The 20,732-nt window shown below is 43.1% G+C and overlaps 1 long non-coding RNA gene across 1 annotated transcript in view; it reads left to right on the top strand.

The window, feature by feature from the left end:
- The first annotated feature begins 2,918 nt into the window (after window positions 1-2,918).
- LOC110488755 (uncharacterized) overlaps window positions 2,919-20,732 on the top strand; it is a 32,909-nt gene continuing 15,095 nt past the window's right edge. Inside the window, exons 1-2 of the long non-coding RNA XR_005035914.2 lie at window positions 2,919-3,188; window positions 16,726-16,794. This is a non-coding gene — a long non-coding RNA (uncharacterized LOC110488755). The remainder of the gene's footprint in view (window positions 3,189-16,725; window positions 16,795-20,732) is intronic.

Raw genomic sequence — 20,732 nt, 5'->3', positions numbered from 1 at the left:
GTTAATATTGAACATCACTCACCAGCTGTTGTTTTACAAAGAGACACACACCCCCTCCCCTGAGCTTCCCTGACGCTGCAGTTCTGTCCTGCCGATCTATAGAAAAAACGACTAGATTTATAGCATGCTAAATGGTAACATATAATTTGAGTGGTAACGTATCATTTGTGTGGTTTCGTATTAATTAGTCAAATCGATACAAAAAATGTCAGCTCCTAAAAGCTGACTATTTCACACCACTATCCATTTAACTTACTCTTTAATCTAACCAGATTTAGGCCCAGAGCTGTGGTTTCATGGTTATAGTATTTTAATGAAAGGCTATTTGTCTGAATGCTCCCTCTACCCTTTATCAACTGGCTATATTGTTACAAACAAACATTCAGTTCTGTAGCATTTTCCCAATTTATGGGAAATATAATTATTCAACGGTAAGGACAAGGAATAGAGTATTGTCTCATTGTCTGCAGATTCTCCTAAATGACATTACCTGTCGGCATCATTGAACATTAGGAACAGTGCTTACTTTAGTAAACCATACCTAAAATCTTACCTACATAATATTTTTCCTCTTGGACATTCTGAGAAAAGCTCTTGAAAAGTGAGTAATTTGTCTCAATTGAATACATAACACACCAAAGGAAGTACTAATGCTTTTCCAAGGTGTTAAATTCTGTCTCAGATATTTATTAAATAAGTAAATCAGAGTGTAGGTATCCAGCAATTCACCAAATGACAAGATGCTTGTTGGATCCTCCCCACGTCTCCAAATGGAACTAATTTACTCAGTGAAGAGGAAGCACTTTCTACAAGAGAGGGAGAGGAGTTGTTAAAACACTTCCATTAAACTGGGGGAATAAATATCCCAATTCCTGCCCAAGGTGTCTTAATTTGGACCCAAATGGGTGAAATGCTGTTGCCATGGGGACATGGCGACAACTGCAGCCCTCCTCCCAGCTGTTTTGGTAGGGTTTTGTGTGTGTGTGTGTGTGTGTGTCTCTCTGTCTCTCTGTGTGTGTGTGTGTGTGTGTGTGTGTGTGTGTGTGTGTGTGTGTATGTGTGTGTGTGTGTGTGTGTGTGTGTGTGTGTGTGTGTGTGTGTGTGTGTGTGTGTGTGTGTGTGTGTGTGTGTGTGTGTGTGTGTGTGTGTGTGTGTGTGTGTGTGTATTGATGCCGCCTCCGTGCTGTGTTCCCCTTTCAGACTCCAGAATAGTGTCTCTACTAATCCGTGAAAGTTGCGGCGCTCTGAACCAGTGGCCAAGCCTTTTCCCACTGAATCGGGGCCCAGGGTCTGCACTCTACTTCACACTTGATTGGTCCCTCCCGTGGCAGGACTCCCCTCCCTGCTGGGTGTGGGCCCGTCCCCCTCGCTGGGCTGCTCAGCGCTACCTAATCGGCTTCTCTCCGCCATAATTACCAGCGCTGAGCCTGAGACTCACCACCGCATCACACTGCCCCATACCGTATCCCAAGCCTGCCTGGCCTAGCTGCCCAGGCCTCACCAGCACTGGCACTCCCAGCCCCAGACCTGGCCCGAGCCCCTGCAGCCTCTTCAAGGAGAGCACCTTGCCCTACAGCACTGTGGGCTTGGCTGAGTTTGGAGAGAGCTCCTGGGGAAAGCCTTGGAGTAGGGGAGAGGGTGGCACCAGCCAGCCAAAACACTGGTGCTGCTCTGCTGCCCCCCCCCCCCCCCCCCCCCCCCTGTCCCTCCCCCGTCCCCCCATCCTGTTTGAGCTGATGTGTTTATTTGGGGTGAAATGGGATGCAGCACTATGAGGAGCTCTCAAAGGTACCTCCATGTACCACAGAGCTGCAGTTGAATCCACCCTGTGGAGACAGAAGTCCTTTGAAATATCTGACCAGCCTAAAGACCCACTTTCACAATGGGACCAGTCAGTCGTAGTGGGAATGGTCTCTGTGGAGTCTGTGTGGGCTATAGGTGGGACACAATCACATTGTCCAAAAAGTCCTTCTACTTCATCTGCTCATCCATGTGTAGTATGAGAAATGTCAAACAAAAGATATGGCTATCTTAAAATGTCCTCTATCAAGTTAGGATTTGACAGAATCTAAAAGAATTCATCATAATAGTAATACCTTTTCCGTTTTGCACAGTGTCACGGAAGTCCTATTGCAATAGGATTACGTCCTATTGCAGCATGACTGCGAGCAGCAGAGCATATGGGACGGGCCAGGTGAAATGCACTGTCCTGGCAGAGAATCCAAAGTCTGTCAGAGTGGAACACACGTCAAAGGGCACAAAGTGTGCTGGCACAAACAGTAGCCCAGAGTGTTTATCAGACGGATAACCAGCACTCGTTAGCTTATTACTCTCTTATTAGGGACATTTTTTCCCTTGCATGGGTTGGCATAGTCCTGCTAGCTTCTCTTCACGCAGCCCAGGCTCTGTCAGAGCTGATCAAAAGATATTTCCTCACATCTCCAGACGCCGGGGGGAGAAGTAGAAAAGAGGAGAGAGAAGAAAAGAGCCAGAAGGGGGCATACTGCTCTCTCTTTACTCTGGTCTTTTGGTGAATGAGGACTTTTCTCTCTCTCCTTTATTCTCCTTTTCTTCTCATTCTTCCTTTGGAGAAGAAAAATACAATTGTTGCCGGTATTTCCCATCACATTTGGCCAAATCATTTTCAAGCATTTTCCATATCAAAAACAATTATCATCAGATAAACCCAGACTAGTCCAATGTGGAATTAAGATTAAAAAAAATTGGGGGGGGGGGAAGAAAGTCTCCACAAATCTGACTGGCTTCCAGGCAGCCAAGACCCCCTCGAAGTGGGAATGAAAAGTGTAACTCTAGCCTCTCAGTTGTACGTCTCAATCCATAATCCTTCCCCAAAAACCTCACCAGAGCCGCCCCGGCCGCCACTCCCATGGCGTTCCCCGCCGGTGCCATGCGGTGCAGGGTTGGCCTGCTCAGATGTATGGGACAGTCCAGTGTCAGACTATCAACCTGAAAGGGATGTTTGGCTTTCTTTAGTGGTTAGCGAGGTGGTCAGGGGAGCAATGGTGGGCTTTCTCTAAGTATCTAATACCCAGTACTGGGCCTCTAGTCCATCACAGACACCTTATCCTGGTCTCACATATCTTGGACACACTGGACATTACCGACACCGGCCCGGTCTGGCTCTGGTAGCCACAGACTGTAGCAGTGTAGATGGCCGCAGCACCGAGGTGAGTTACCCTCTCTGGGTGTTAATGCAGGTCTGGGGACAGTGGTCAGTGTCTCTATGAGGACCTGTTGTATTCTGACTAGTGTCTGAATGTCCAGGGCTATACAACTGGTCTGGGCTAGGCTGCTATGGACAGAGGGAGGGCCGTAACATCCATATTACTTGGTGACAACCTGGCTTCATTGGATGGTTCAGAGGGCTAGATGGGTGTGAAGACGTCGGCTGCCGGTTGGCTGTCTCGTTGTAGCATTGCAGTGTTGGTGGCGTGTCCTGATTGCACAATACATTGAAAGCTAGCGTGTTAATTATCAAGGCAGACATATTTAACGTAGCACCGTGAATGTATTCTGTATATTAACCTGCTTCGTCCAGAGGCATATTTATATTTCAGAGGCAGCTTCATAAAATAGACACAAAAATAGATGGCACGGATATTATCTTATTCTCTTGATACATTGGTCCAACTGTTACCATGGGAAAAAAAGTGTATAAAAAATGTATTGATTTCCAAGAAAATATCCTGGGGATGTTGAAAAATAGGGGCTAATTGGAAGACCTATAACTAATTGATCATGGATATGTAAATTTCACATTTTCAAAGGGTTGGGAGCCGTTAATGACGTAAGAGTACATTTACCAAAATGTTTTATTTCCAACACATCTGTCCATAGCTACAAAATCCATGCTTGGAGCAGCTGTCTGAGTAAGAACAATGTGGGTACCTCACTACCAACGGCCCTACTTACCTAGAGAACCTGACAGCGGATCTACCGTAGGCACATAGAGTTTGGTAATATTCTACAACTGTTGATAAATGAGCTGCTAGGGAAGGGCCTTGGTCCAGTCTTTCACAGCTCAGTTGATCTCCATTGAAGTAAACAAACCCAAGGTCACCTCTGGACAGCTTGGTCTATACATCCCGTGGTTTGGTGTGTATGTTGTCAGGGTGGGGCGGTGGTGGCAGCGGGTGGTTGAGTCAACTCAGAGGAGGAGATCAGCTCATCCCATGTTGTGGGTGTGTGTTGGGGTGTGTGTGTGTGTGTGTGTGTGTGTGTGTGTGTGTGTGTGTGTGTGTGTGTGTGTGTGTGTGTGTGTGTGTGTGGTTGTGTGACAGCCATGTGGCAGGCTATTACTCAATACCGTCTGGAACATTCTAAGCAGGAAATGGAAACGTTGCGGGGAGGCATTTGTGCCATTGTGCACATACGTTACATAGTCTACACTACCCACTCCCCGTATATCGGGGCGAATGCCTCAAAAACATACTATAATAGAAATACTTCTACGTATTTGCTATTGCGAATCTAGTTGATGATCATTATTTAAAGGGAGAAAGGCAGGACCATAGACAGCCGAGGGGATACAGTTGAATGCTTACAAAATGGTCGCCATGGTGCTAAGCAGCTGAAAGAGCAGGAAGAAGATGGAGCGTATATATACTGAATGTTGTTTTCCATGTTGTCTGTGTAATGTACTTTTTTGGAATTGAGAGTCTGAGAGGGTATTAAATTGTAGATACGTGGATCCTATGTCCCCCCCCCCCCCCCCCCCCCAAAAAAAAAAAAGAATCTCAAAAGCTGAGCCCATACAGTATGTTATTTTTTGAATATTTACCCCACCCACAGTTTAGATAACTTACTCGGTTAGTCCTCAGTAAAAACTATTTGCTGATGTACAGTATCTACCTTCTGCACCAGCAACAAGCCCCATTCATCCTTAAAGAGAAGTATCTCTCTCGCAACAGTGATAGTTACAATACGTTACGAAGGGCAGACTGAATCATTTCCGCACCCCATTTCAGTTGATTACGATATCAAACAATATTTCTATATTCACACTTATGTCTTGAGATGGATCATAATTTCAACATTTTCAAATGAAAGTGGAAGGGGGAAAAGCCTATAGTGGAGGTTTACTGAAATACATCTTCAGAATATTGTAATGTGAATACTGGTATCTGTACGTCAACAGCCAAAGCATGCTAGCAACAATGTTAGCCTAGCAACCATAGGAATATGGAGGCACTCTTCCAAAAAGTCCCTCCTTTCATTAAATCCTATGTAATTGTAAAATATGACAGCATACGAAAGTCTCTTTGAGCCTTTGTACTTGAAAGCGTTCATAGTTTGAAACTAGAAAAGCTTTCCAAATTCTTTACCCTTTTTTCTCCCCACGAGATAGGTTAACTTTGGGAAATCATGTGAGAGTCGTTTGTCTTTGTAATTGAGAATGAAAAGGATAAGGTAGCTAACTTTCTGCAACTCGAGGGCTATAGCTACTAAGGAGAGGGGAACTCATGCATAGTGAGCATTTGAGGTGTCCTCTATGGTGTACACATGGTACAGTAGGCTATGGAGAGTATTAAGGAAACACTTCTGAATGAATACTTTGAAATATAATAGCGAAAAAGAGAAGTCCACATTTTTCATCCTAGCCACCAAAAACTGGATGTTAGGTGCTAGGTTTTACCTAAAGACATAGGATATTACTGTTGTGTTTATCATCCATGTTCAAGTATAACACTTTACATTTTCCCAAAATACAATGTATTGTAATATATTGAATATTGCCCGCTATCATTGAAATAGCACCAAATAAATTGAACGGACCAATATAATACCCTGTGCCTTGATTATGATGCTAACGAGTGTCTGCTTGAACTTGTAAAAAAACGACAAGCACTCTGCTAAAAATCGAAGCCGAGAATGACACAAAAGATTGATAAAGAAATGAAGATGTGTGTCATTGTTACTTGGAGGGCCACTGTAAAGAGTCATGATGACTGTGGGGGAAACACTGTTGAGAGAGTGTAATGTCCCCTCTGCAGATGAACGTATGAAAGACAGATGGTGTGCTTTCATTTCACAAAACTCTGAGATGTTTCACATTTCAATCTCACAGCGAGAAACATCTGACATGGCTGACAGTTTTGATCAAGTCTCGGACTTAGTTGATTCTCTCAATTCATTAAATGTCATTGGATTATGACTCAAGAGTCATCCATTCATGGCCTTTTTCCCTTGAAGAAATAATGTGCCTCACTGGAAATAAAATAAACTTCTCCCAATTAGATGCCAACTTGAAATAGCTAATGAATTTCTCGTTCTTTTGATGCCGCCCATAAACTTTTACAAACAGAAAACAATTGAAATAATGAAAAGAAAACTCACAGACAGATGGTAATATAAAATGCAAACAAAGAAACAAAGGCAAAGTGAGTAATAATTGCGTCTTTATTGATGTTTCAGTCTTTCAGAGAAATTGTCTGACATAAGCTATAAAACTTTCAAACAATGCTGGATGATGTTTATCTTTAGCATTGCATCTGCATGCATTGTGGGATGTACAGAAAGCTCTCACCAATCAAAAGCTATGCATGTTTAGAATAATAAACATTCCCTATTACATTGCTCATTGTAATAGGTCTGTCTCATAGCTTGTCTTTACTATGCACTTACTTTTCAAATGTCTTTACCTAATAGACTAGTGCTACACTGCCTAACCACCTGCCTAACTACCATAGGTATTAGGGACACTATTCTGAAATGGAATCAGAGTTACTGTCACAAAACGTATTCATTAGGGATGATTCTGTTTCATTCTTTAAAAAACATGTTTGTGTGTACCTTAACCAAAAGGCTAATGAGTTGCCTAGAAGCAAAGAAGTTGAGAAGTGTGTCTGTCTTGTGTGTTGGCCGTCTCATGAAAACTCATTAGGGCTCTCTTTGACAGTAAGGCGAGATGAGTTTATCTGTGTGCTGGATAAGGCTCTTTCTTTCCTGTTTCTTCAGCTTCTAGCATTTTGTGCAATAATTGGTTTAAACGCAGGCTCATTGCTCGCAGGAAACTTTTATAGATTGCTAGCAAATAAAACTGGATATTCATTGGTGAGCAATGGCTGTGTATTTTTACCCTTTCAACCCTAGCAGCAGCCACAATACAGTGACAATTGAGGGTGTTGTGTCTGTATAGACGTACATGTACAGACCTACATGGATTGTATTGGGTTGCGTTCTGTTTCAAGGATAATAATATCAAATTGATTTCAGAGATATATATATATATATATATACAATTACTCCAAACTGGTGTATTCATACTTGCTTATGTATTTTTACTGTATCGTATAAACCCATTTGTATCAGTATTCAAGTTAGACAATAAATGTATCTGAATTTAAAAATAATTTAAAAAGTACAATGAACTAAACTATTATTTTTGGGGGATTCGGCGATTCGTTTAATTTTGTTATACGGCTTCAATATTACTGATGTGTTTCGGTGAACTTAATAATTACAGTATAATGCCCCCTTGAAGGCCATTCACCTCTCTATTTTTAGGTCATTTGAGTTTTTGAGACAAGAAAAAAAATCTTAGAGAGATAAGAGGTTATTCTTTGTGGGAGACTGTTTGTTATTTGTGTGGGATTCATTTCAATATCACATTTTATTGGTCACATACACATATTTAGAAGATGTTATTGCGAGTGTAGCGAAATGCTTGTTTTGTGAAACTAATATCTGATACCTCTTGATTTTACACTGATCTGATAGAAATCCACAGTCAGATGAATCAAATAGAGAGAACATGTATTTCATAATATATCAATGATAAAATATCAATAAACACATTCATGGAAATCATGTAATGTGATTCAAATCAGAAACAACATATTGACAAATATTTATTATTGCTTCTCAGTAAATTCAAACTCATGTATAAACATAAAATGCAACAATGTGGTCGCAGGTAGTAAACCAATATAGTACCTTTCACAAATAAAATGTCAAGCAATCCTTTGAAAAATATTTATTTAGCTTTCTAATGTAATGTTCCATAAAAATAACTCAAGGAAAATGCTTCAAAATGCTAACGCTCTGATGCATTAGCAGGTGCGGCAATAAATGTAAAAAATGCTGTCCCGAAATCTTTTCCATGAGGCGTTTTGCAGTTACTACGTATTCCATTTGGTTTTAAATGTGAGCCAGTGCCAAATGGCATGTACATGTGATACAGTCAGCGAAAGGATAACCAACAGTTTTTCTTACCTCGTTTAGCAAATCAACATGTTAATAACTATTAAGAGTATACTTACTGAGGTCATTTTGTCTGTCATAGTAGGACTCACTGTAACACAGAAGGAGAAACGTGGAGTTAAAATGACGGCGCCTACTGAAGGACACCGCTGTCTGACTGTCCCGGAGAAGACAGGTAATCAAGCGCGAGATTCAAACCCAACTGAGCATAGGTGTTGCTCAGTTGGAAGCCTAGTTGATAGAGCATTGCACTTGCAAAGCCAAGGTCATGTGTTTGATTCCCACGAGGGACCAGTATGAAAATGCATGAACTCACTACTATACGTTGCTCTGGATAAGAGCATCTGACAAATTACTAAAATGTTAAAAAATGTGCATATTAGTATTAATAGCTTTAATAACATACTGGTGTCTTCTTATTGTTTTTTTTGTGGGGGGTTTTCACACAATAAATATGGAGTTGAACTTGGCGCCTGTGGTATTGTCTGTTCAGCCATTTTAACACCAATAGCATATGGCCCCACAATAGCGTCACTATACTTCAGTAATTGTTTTAGTGTCTGTTTCCTGTCATTCTGTATATTTGTCAGGGCCACATGTGACTGGTGACCTGTTTACTTGGTTCCACTTCCACACCTCAGAGAGGAGAATGGAAAGGGGCAGGTGCAGCTGACAAAGCCAGGCAATTCAATAACCTTGGAGTACTGTAAGGGGCATGTTTTCACGAACACGTAACTGCTTGGATCAATGTAAACAGTCTTAACACCTGTGCTACAGGGTTAATAGCACCATTTGTTGTGTGAAACGGGGAGTAGAGATGACGGCAGTTGACGTCAGACAGTGCATGGGGGGTAAATACAGGGAGTGTGTGGTATTTTTAGCCGATCTTCGTTCAAGGACAACAAAAGAAGTGTTATATAACTTCACGTTTTTCGCCTGCCATTTTAATTTGCCCATGTCCCCTGAGCAGGGCCCATAATCTTCCTTTCGGAAAAATGGGTCGCCATTATATAACCAGGAAGTCCCTGCCAACGTCCTGCAGCTTGTTTATGGTGACATCTTGTTGCCGGGGTGACGGGGTCCTGCCAGTGTGTCGTCTTTATTCATCCTTACGCACGGCTGGCATGGGTACCTCCCGGCAGCGGCAGCCCCAGGAGTCACCACTACCCCTCCCCTGTGCCCCTCCTCAGACCCATTCCTCAGTTCATGTTGACAGGCAGCTTGGGGGCAGACCCACAGCCTGACCCAGAGCAAAAGGAACGCCAGCAGTGCTCTGAAGGACCTCTATTCTAGGCAGGCATTTAGTCGGCCCACTATCACCACCATAGTCCTCTTATAACTAATTAATGATTGCAGAGTGCTCTGTTCTGCCCTGAAACCATGTAAAACCATGCTCACTTACTAAAATGTCTTAAATGAGCCTTTAATCACTCTTAGACAATGGAAGTGTGTGCATTCTTACTCACACCTTGCACTCAATTGACTATTGAGTCTTTGAAAAAGAGGGGGCAGAAAATGCAAAAACAAATTTGGCCGCAAACAAGGCACTGACCCCTCCCTGCTCCAACAATCTCTAAAGTACTTTCAAAAGTTGGCCATGGCAAAAATGACGGAACATTGAATTATTTCTGAGATATCATGGGAAGAGCGTACCACAGCCTATTTTGCTAAATAATAAAACACTAAATAATCCAAATTTGAAACATGCTGCGACAGACTGTTGTGATTACCTTTTAATCTGAGGGCTGAATTCCTAATTCCAGGCGGGAAAGTTTCCTCCCGGGCAGCAGCAGGAGGCGCTGTAAATCAGTTAGCCTTTTGATAACGCAACGCGAGCAAAAACAAACATGGCTGATGAGGGGGGCAGGGTTAGAAGTACGTTTCAGTGGCTCTGCAAGTTAATGCAACATTAACATTGGATGAGCTTTTGGGAGCCTGGAGCATCGATATTAAAGAGATACCCCCTGCACCCCTCCTATCCACAGGCAGGCGCAACAACAGAGAGGAAGACGGGCCGCTTTGACCTCGGCGCACCATCCCAATGTCATAGCCTACTGTAGGAAAGTCTGTGCTGCGTTTGGAGCTACGTAGCCTAGCCAGGAAGCAGTCAGCAATTTAGCTTGTGCAGCACAACACAAAGCAACATGTATTAACCAAGGTGTTGTGGTAGCATTAAATCACGCCTGTAATGAGTTGTTACATCTCTTTTCAGTATTATTTCTTCTCGTTTGGAATGCTGTAACCAACCGCATATCCAGTTTTCAATGCAAATGTTTAGGCCGCTTCCCTTTCGTCATTGTAATCCGTTTGATTGAATTGATGTATTTCATGTTTCTTTTGAAAGTATCTGTGCTGAGAGTCTCCTGAGAACAATGTGGTTTTGCTGTTTCAGGTCATTTCAATAGCAACGTTTTTTCCCCGCTCTCTATAGTTGTGCTAGAAACTCTGAGTGTGCGGTGCCCAGGGGTTTGCCGACAGAAACATACAAGGTTTTGATGCTTGTTTGGTTTCAGTGAACCCCCTGGCTAGGAAGATATAATAACACATTTACACAACCACCCAACACACACACACACAAACACAGCCACATCCTGCTTTCAGTCATTACATCAAATCATGCTATTAATAAAAAGCAATCTCGTGAAGCTGTCGTTAACAGGATTGTCAAAAAGGTCAGGTGCCCGTATTAGGGTGCAATTGACAGAAATATTATCATTGGTTGTAAAACGTAATTAGACACTGAATAACCATGTGAGTGACAGTATTTCAATTTATAATGGATTTTTGGGGGGGAAATATTTTCCTGGAGTGATTGCTAACTAAATATTAATTTGGAACAATACATGTATTTGACTGTATCCCTGTTGAGACATCCCTCTCCATTACATCTTATGGCCCAGTTTACCAAACAGACTGGGAATATTGGTAATTTGACAGCTCATTTCATACTACCCAACACTAGCAGGCCTGTGACTTTCCCACTTTCACCCAGTTATACAGATGATGGTGGCAGACAGAACACATGCCATGTTGATGCCCTGATGGTGCCCACGTGGTGCCCTGATGGTGCCCAGGTGGTACCCGGCTGTGTACGGTCTCCTGTGGTCAAAGCCAGACCTCACGGAGATGCTGTCTTACGTACTGTACTGGTCTCCTATACAGAACCAAGGTCAAACCGAATGGTAACCAAAACCACATGGTAACCACAACCAAAACAAGAGGAGACCATTACCATTTACATGAGCAGAGTATATGATTTGCATAGTGTTAATGTATAAATTAAAAGCAAAACAACATGATTTCACTGTGTAATAAACACTGCAAATGTGGTGTTCCCGCAGTTACATTTTCTACATTTCTGATAAAGCCGCTGTTATTGCAATTTTGTCTTGAATGACGAGCCAATTCGAATTTGGTGTCATCAAATTATTTGGGCAGAACATAATGAAGATCAATCGAACATAACTCTATATTTCTAAATAGGTCTGTGCCCATTAATCAACCATTTAGAAAAACATTGGATGTAGATTTTTATCCTTAAATTTCAGAATTGCATTTGATGTGTTTTAGACAACACAGTGTCCTTGTTTTAGTAAAACAGTCACAATTACCAAATAAGAAATGATCTGTGTTGTCCTTCCACTGGTAACACCAGATAACATCTCCATCCATATAGCTGTGACGTCAGAGATTATGAACTGAGATACCGTGAGCATGACCAATGAAAATACAACTCCATCGTTAATGCTTTGTCTTATCAAGGTCAAAGAGCGCTGTTGAATGGGGTATTACATTGAGGCAGTAGTGGCTGATAGCATTGTGATGACCTAGGCTCACTCAGGACTAGCTATATCCTTTGGCTCTGTGGCTCGACGGTGCTGAGGGAAGCAGTACTTCGTGACTTCAGGGAACATTAAGAACCAAATCGGCATTGCTGCTGGGCCTGAAAGAATAATCATGTGAGAGAAAGGGGAAAGAAATCACCAAAATGAAATTGGCAAAGCAGGCAGGGTGTGCAGCACACGGCAGTGGGCTCCTCTATAAAGACATCTGCTGATTACACAGTTTTGGGAGGCCTGGTAGAAAGGAGAGGAGGCTGGCAGTGAATCGTGTAAAGAGATTGAGACCACACGACGGCCCGCTGAAAGAGCACAGCACACGATTCCACAAAGCCAGCCGCTCGGAGCATGAAGCCATAAAGACGTGAAGTGGAAAGTTGCCTTCGCTCTATTTTACACAACAGGAAAAACCTGGCTGCCCAGAGTGACAGAATACTATTAGGGCCTGAAATCCAGTCAAGGGGCTTTCTACCGTCTGGTTCAGGCCTTCTAGCACTCGGCAGGCCCACAAGAATATCCACCACACCACATAAGCTGACTTGAATTATGCTCGCTGTAATTGTGCAACATAAAAAAGGAACTTTTTTTCTACTCTGTTGGCACAGTGATGAAAAGGAACACTGACTGTGTGCACCTGTATAAGCTATGTTGTGTGATCGCCTCCCAAGATGGAGGCAGCTTGGTGAATGCCATTCTTGGATCTGACTGACATGCGGATAGATAGACAGAAAGTCATGCCTGCTTGCCTGCGTGTCTGCCTGTGGGGTTCTGGTTTGGTTGCCGTGTGGCTGGTGGAGGCGGATGCCTGTTTCAGGTGGCCCACGTGCGGCTGTGGTGTGGTGTATGGGGCTCCCCAGGGAGAGACACCATGTCTCCATGCTGCAGACACCTGCCGGTAGGACGCAGCAGGGATAGCCCTGGGTGTCACAGTGCCTCGGTAAAGGGCCCAGAGCAGTCCACTTCACAGACACTGCTGAGATATGCCGCCCACGCCATTCTGTCACGCTCCTCCTAGCCTAGTTTTCTGTTACGAATCGATGGCGGAGATTGCCAGCTATGTTATTTCGCCCTTTACCTCTATCGTGCAGTCGATTCACCTTCTTTCGCCACACAAAATTGAGGCCATGTGGAAATGTCTATGTAAAATATAGCATTGACAAGGAAAGTATTGTAAATCTGAGGGAAATATACATTTTTATCGCTTATCAGAAAGATTTATTTACGTCAAGGGACAGAATATATTTGAGAGTTTTGGTTTGTTGTAATGGTTCTCATCTATAACATCTGATAAAAACAGAATCAAGTCACTATTATTCAAAAATATGGTAATGATGCAATAGGCTTGTATTAAGTAAGGGATAATCAACGAGGAGTCATGCGTTCTCTGGAAATAATGCACAACGTTTAAGGTGTGTGTCACTGACCTTCTGCAGAGTTATATTCTTTTCCAAAAACGCATGGAGCCCCGAGTTGATTATCCCACTTATACCACACCTATAATTTAACACATTTGCCGCTAGAAATGTGTTAATTTGCCAGTAGAACTGTGCTAAACATCCAATGAAGTAGCTATCAAGTTCATTAGATAGTCCCAGTCGGTATTAGATGGAACTTTACCCGCCTGTGGGGAAAACAATCTGTGGTTACCTAGGTTACCCCACCTCACAGCAATTTTCTTGTTGTCTGCTTGTTTTAGTCAATTACAAAACTAAATTTAAGAAAAGTACAACATGTCTAAAGATACATTTTCAACTCCTGAGCTTTCTCAAGACTTAGAAAAATGTAATATTGTAAGGATTCCCTGTATTATTGTATGGATGCCCCTTTTCATGACGGTGCTAGCAGCCACGTGATTGAGTGCTAGCTAGCTACCGACCTGAACATTTAGCTAGCCAAGACCAACAACACAAACAAACAGACTATATAGTGAGTGAAGTTGCAAACAGACTATACTAAACAAGTTAAATATCTTGCCTGTGATTAAATGTTTTCCACACATAGCTACGTGTAGCCTACTATACACAATCTTGGCATTCTGTCAACAAGCTTCATGAGGTAGTCACCTGGAATGCATTTCAATTAACAGGTGTGCCTTCTTAAAAGTTCATTTGTGAAATGTATTTCCTTCTTAATGCGTTTGAGCAAATCAGTTGTGTTGTGACAAGGGTGGTATACAGAAGATAGCTCTATTTGGTAAAATACCAAGTCCACATTATGGCAAGAACAGCTCAAATAAGCAAAGAGAAACGACAGTCCATCATTACTCTAAGACACGAAGGTCAGTCAATCCGGAAAATTTCAAGAACTTTGAATGAAACTGGCTCTCATTGGGACCGCCACAGGAAAGGAAGACCCAGAGTTACCTCTGCTGCAAAAGATAAATTCATTAGAGTTACCTGCACCCCAGATTGTAGCCCAAATAAATGCTTCACGGAGTTCAAGTAACAGACACATCTCAACATCAACTATTCAGAGGAGACTGCATGAATCAATCCTTTATGGTCTAATTGCAAAGAAATCACTACTAAAGAACACCCATAAGAAGAAGAGAATTGCTTGGGCCAAGAAACACGAGCAATGGACATTAGACCGGTGGAAATCTGTCCTTTGGTCTGATGAGTCCAAATGTGAGATTTTTGGTTCCAAACGCTGTATCTTAGTGAGACGCAGAGTAGGTGAACGGATTATCTCCACATGTGTGGTTCCCACCGTGAAGCACGGAGGAGGAGGTGTGATGGTGTGGGGGTGCTTTGCTGGGGACACTGTCTGTGATTTATTTTGAATTCAAGGCACACTTAACCAGCATGGCTACCACAGCATCCTGCAGCGTTATGCCATTCCATCTGGTTTGCGCTTAGTGAGACTATCATTTATTTTTCAACAGGACAATGACCCAAAACACACATCCAGGCTGTGTAAGGGCCTGACCAAGAAGGAGAGTGATGGAGTGCTGCATGAGATGACCTGACCTCCACAATCACCCGACCTCAGCCCAACTGAGATGGTTTGGGATGAGTTGGACCGCAGAGTGAAGCAGCCAACAAGTGCTCAGCATATGTGGGAACTCCTTCAAGACTGTTGGAAAAGCATTCCTCATGAAGGTGGTTGATAGAATGCCAAGAGTGTGCAAAGTCATCAAGGCAAAGGATGGCTACTTTGAATAATCTCAAACATAAAATCTATTTTGATTTGTTCAACACTTTTTTGGTTACTACATGATTCCATATATGTTATTTCATAGTTTTGATGTCTTCACTATTATTTTACAATGTAGAAAATAGAGAGAATAAAGAAAACCCCTTGAATGAGTAGGTGTGTCCAAACTTTTGATTGGTACTGTACATTGAACAACACAGCAGATTTTTGGCATGTTTTGTTATTTCTATATAACTAAAAATCAATGATGAAATTGGCTCTTTTACAATGGGGGTCAATAAAAAAGAGTTTTTTTATTGTTTTCACCAATTTGTGGGTTTGGTCAAGGGGAATTCCTTACTATTACTGTGAATATAGAACCAGAGTACAGCTACAGTGGTTGCCTTGGTAACCAAACAAACAGTCTTGCTAGCTTAGCTAACCAAATCATCCGTCTTCCTAAATATTGGCTTGCTATTATGAAAATTGAATTCAACAACGTCAATAATGTTTTCAATTAGATGTTTGCTTTCAAAGGCAGCTCAAACATAGAACATGTAAGAATGTTTGACAACACCGTTGGTTATTACCGTTCATTAGAGAAATAAAGAATGCCCTTCAAGCCAATCAGAAACGAGTAGGCCTAGTCAACAACGCTGTGGCATAAGAGTGTAACAACAGTGTAACACCATGATTCTTAAAGCTCATAATGCATATGTGTGGCAAGAGAAAACTACAAAGAACGAATGTGTGCTGCAAGAAAAGACAGAATCTGGGTTAAAAGAACAACTTGATTTTTGACATCTCTAAAGAGTTGTGGTGGGAGGTTGTGTGAGGTGTCAGAATTATTCTCTTTGCTTTACGACAGTTCTGACTTATCCCACTGACTTTGATTCATATTTTCAGTGCAACATAACGTGTGGTGGATGATGGATGATTGCCGCAACAGCTTTGATTCCATTACGTTTCCCTCAAAAGCATTGAGTGATTGATAGGCAGATTCAAAGGAAACGGAAGAGAGATTCAAAGATTCCTACTTCCATATTGAGTTGCGTGTCTTGAAGTATTATACTTTGCCTCAATGGGTTTGGAGTTCTGGCAGAGCAGCACATTTCTGTGTTCATACCTTACTTGCTTCCCAGCATTCGTCAGTAGTTCTGACTGGAAGGATAGGAATACTGTACTGCCATCTTTGATTTGGGCAAACGGCATCCTTTCAAAATGATCTAGTGTCAGCCGATAAAGGCTGTATGTTGTCATTGTAGATTGTATCTGTATCTTATTAAGTCAGTCTGCATCTTGTTAATTAAGGCAATGTTTACATTAAGCAAAATCCTTACAAAGACAACATGTTTAGGTCAGGCTTAAGTTTCTTAAGAATATCTAAACGGCATCTGTTTCTGCCTCTGTTCCAGCGCATTTGTCCCTCTGATTATGTTTAATCAATGTGCCTGATGTGTGTTTTTCCTAAGCCTCCCCTCTGCTCCCGACCTTTCACCTATGCCCCCTCTCTCTCTTTGCTGTGCAGGTCAATGTCCCCTTACCGACGCCCATACAGCCACATGCCACACTCCAGCATGCAGACATCCAGTCCCAGGTAAGTCAGGCCCAGGTGCACCCCACAGTGCCCCTCATCCTCTCAGGCTCACCCCCCGGTCCTCAGGTCAGACCCGGGGCCCAGCATGCGCCTGCAGCAGGTCACGGAGGACCCCTGACGGCCCGACACCCCAGAGATGGGACTCCAGGCTGGCATGTAGAGAAGTGTTTGAAGTGGGTCTGAGCAGGGCTGTGTTACTTTGCCTTTAATTAGCTCCAGCAGCTGCTGCTTCCTGGTTGAAGGACCCCGGCACACTCCACCACTCCACTGTCTCCCTAATCTCTTACAGGTGACTGTCAGACGCACGTCAACCTACCCGCCATGCAGGACTTAGCTGTCTAACCCCCTCTCACTTAGGTGTTGCTCTGACATTGAGAGGAATGCTGAGCTAAACAGTGTTGCTGAGAGGAGTCGCTTCCTAACATAGTCCCGCTTTGTTTTGGTTTGTGAGAAACAAAATGGAGGACGCTCACATCTCTAGCTCAGTGACCAGAGAGCGTTTCCAGCCCGAGCCAGTGTAAAGTTATGCAAATATGTATCCAATTAACCACCATTTTCCCATTATATCGTTGTAGTTGCTCTTTTATCACTCTGTAGAAACAAAAGGGTCTGAATAATAGGCAAAAAGCAGGGAGAGCTTTCTCCTGATGACAGTAAACGTTCCACTCTGCGTTGCTCATCTGTGTTTTCGGGCTCGGGCAAAGAGATCCTAACTGTTGGAAATTGCACTCTGAGGACTGACAGCTGGAAACTGATCTCAGATTAGAAGCACACACCTCTCTCTCTCTCTCCCTGCTCTCCTTTTTTACTCCCAAGTTGGCGGATTGCTCCTTAAAAACTCCACCAGAGATGAAAAAAGAGAGACTTCACAGTTGGCTTTGGCATACGAATGCCCTGGACTCATTAAATTAATGGGGGCCAGATTCCCCTTACTGAGCGTGCACCGATGCCCTTTGAGTTTGCTGGGGCTAGAGGGTGTGCAGCACTTTGAAAGCTGTGACCGGCATATTGAACCCGTTTTAATAGAACCCTTTGGAAGCTCCTGGTAGGATGCGCAGTAACTCCTCGCCTTTAAGTTCCCGCACCTCTCTGTGTGATCTCGTCAGATAGCCGCTTCAGCCTCGGATAGGGCCCAAACCGGGGAAGGGGGTGCAGGCGAGGCAAATTAGACCAGCGGTGTCCGTATCTCAGCCGAGGCCATTCTTTCCCGGAGACGTGAGTCCTTGAGAAGGGGTGCAGTGCAGTGCTTTGATGTGGAAAGTTACCCGGTGTACTACTCTGAAACAGGAGGCTTTAAGAGAGATTCAGTGGGATTCACTTCAGGGAACAGCGGGGGAGTATGGCCTATCGTTGGTCAATTGTGCATACAGTGCTGATTTAATTACACCAGTGTCTCCTCTGCTGCTCAGACTGTACTGTACAGGTCAGGAGGACTCCATGACCATTATGACTGTCATCGCCCATTCAACGTGAAGACACAAAGCCAAATCATCCCACAATAAGGGGTGAATGTCAAGAATGCAGAGAGGGGTTCATAAAGAGGGCTCTATGGGAAACGACAACAAAGGTGGAGACTCTGGTAGCACAGAAAATAGCATGTAATAGTTTTTAACGGTAATCTATGCCTATGATGCACAAAGAATCCACGACACAAAGGACAAAAGTAGGACTTAAAAAAATAAGAATTATAAATGTATGAATTTTGCATATGTACCCAACAGCTGAAAGATGTGTCGATAAAAAAGCAAAGAAGGCTGCATGCTCATTTGCATAACAAAAACTCCCCTTAAGTACTAATAAGCCACCCTTAAGGTTAATCGCAACCAGGAATACTGATGTTAAGATAAGAGTAGAAAAATATGAGATAACTCTCTTTGGCTGCAATGAAGATATTACTCTTTGAACTGATTTGAGCACTCAGTGATTTCGCTATTGATATAAGCATTAGGCAACAGCTAGCAAGCCCAAAAGCATTCCCGACTATTTCCTGGGAGGAGGCTGAAAGCGCACTATAATATAATGATTATCTTCCTCTGATTCTCCATTCAGTGCTGTGGTGTCACTATGACTACCTGAGATGCTATTGAACACAGCACCGCCGAATAGAAAAGCATCCCTCACAATGAAAGAAGATTACCCATAGCCGGGGAATGAGGTGGTGCTCCTTATTCAGGCAGGCTGAAATATCCTTTAAACACCCCCTAATAAGACAAGTAGCAGGCATACGCCACAGACGGATGGACAGACAGACAGACAGACAGACAGACAGACAGACAGGCAGGCAGGCAGGCAGGCAGGCAGGCAGGCAGGCAGGCAGGCAGACAGAGAGACAGACAGACAGACAGACAGACAGACAGACAGACAGGCAGGCAGGCAGGCAGGCAGGCAGGCAGACAGAGAGACAGACAGACAGACAGACAGACAGACAGACAGACAGACAGACAGACAGACAGACAGACAGACAGACAGACAGACAGACAGACAGACAGACAGACAGACAGACAGACAGACAGACAGACAGACAGACAGACAGACAGAGACAGGGAGTTAGTAGTGTAAATACCCCAGACAGACAGTGAGAAGAGGGGATCCAACTGGGGAGCCCACTGAAAAAAACATATCTACTGAGGCTAGAAGTGGCTGACTTATGTTGCCAAGCACGAGCAGAGTGAGATACATATCCAACTACTACATCCCTTATCTGTTAGCATCTGTATGAGACAGAAACAAAACAGCACCATACCATAAGACCCTTCTTTGAAAACCATGTTTGGCTGCTAGGATTTGATTCTCATACCCCAGCCTTGACAGTAATGATTTCATAAAGGCTTAGATTTTTTGACTCGATCACTGTGGCTACAATATTGCTGGATCTCTCGTACTCATGAGTGATTCTATAAGCAGAGTACATTTCACTGCTGTGGTGGCTGATACTTACATGTCTCGCACTCTCAAGTGTGGCGGTAATTTATGCTCTCGCCAGCTCCCATCATCTTGATGCGATTCACACACTGACAAGAATCCATCTCCTTGGTATCTGGCAACAAAGAGGGTTGGGGGGAGGGGAGAGAGACGGGTGCAGATATTTTGTGATCACCGCTGACACAGTCAGAAAGGGAGGGAGAGGGTTACAAGGCAGATAGAGATCATGCGAGTGCCTAACCTGGCTAAGTCTATTCCAAGGTGCACCCTTCCTTTCCTCCCTGCCAACATACACAGTCTAAACAGATTCTCTGAAACACACACACACACACACACACACAGACACACCGTGACATAGGTGCACAAGAATACAAAAACATCCCTTAAGCACACTGCAGCTCCCTTTCACTCAAACTGGAGTGCAAAGGTACATTCCTTGCTCTGGACGGTTGGTTTCCTGCTTATTCTGTTTGTTTGAGTGTGTTTAATGAGCTCACTGTAATTCTGATTGAAGACATGAGAATCTATGGGGACTCGTGGTAGTCCATGTATGTCCTCCTCCTCAAGAATGCAACTGAAACACTCTTGGGATAAAACACATTTGTGAAAAAAGTTTTTAAATATTTCTCATTTCTTTTCATCTTTTAAAATAGTTTAATGTGATGTGGGCTACAATCATTCTCAAAACTAAAATAAAACACCTCAAGATTTGCTGCCAATGTGAGCAGACTTCTTTCTCCAATAGTTTTCACAGAAAGAGAAAGAGAGAGAGAGAGAGAGAGAGAGAGAGAGAGAGAGAGAGAGAGAGAGAGAGAGAGAGAGAGAGAGAGAGAGAAATAGAGGTATAAACTCTTCAAAGATAAGTATTATTTAGAGACTACGATTCATTTGGCAGCTTATATTTTCAGCCCCCAAAAATCTCAAGCTAGTCAGAGGCATACTGTGGGTTGTTTTCAGCTGCAGCGAAGAGAAAAAATGTGGCTTGGTCCGAGGCCCCCAATCCCCACTCCCCTTTT

The sequence above is a fragment of the Oncorhynchus mykiss genome, chromosome 14, assembly GCF_057628025.1.
Source record: "Oncorhynchus mykiss isolate SJ-2025 chromosome 14, ASM5762802v1, whole genome shotgun sequence".
NCBI lineage: Eukaryota > Metazoa > Chordata > Actinopteri > Salmoniformes > Salmonidae > Oncorhynchus > Oncorhynchus mykiss.
This window is presented reverse-complemented; position numbering and strand designations above follow the sequence as displayed.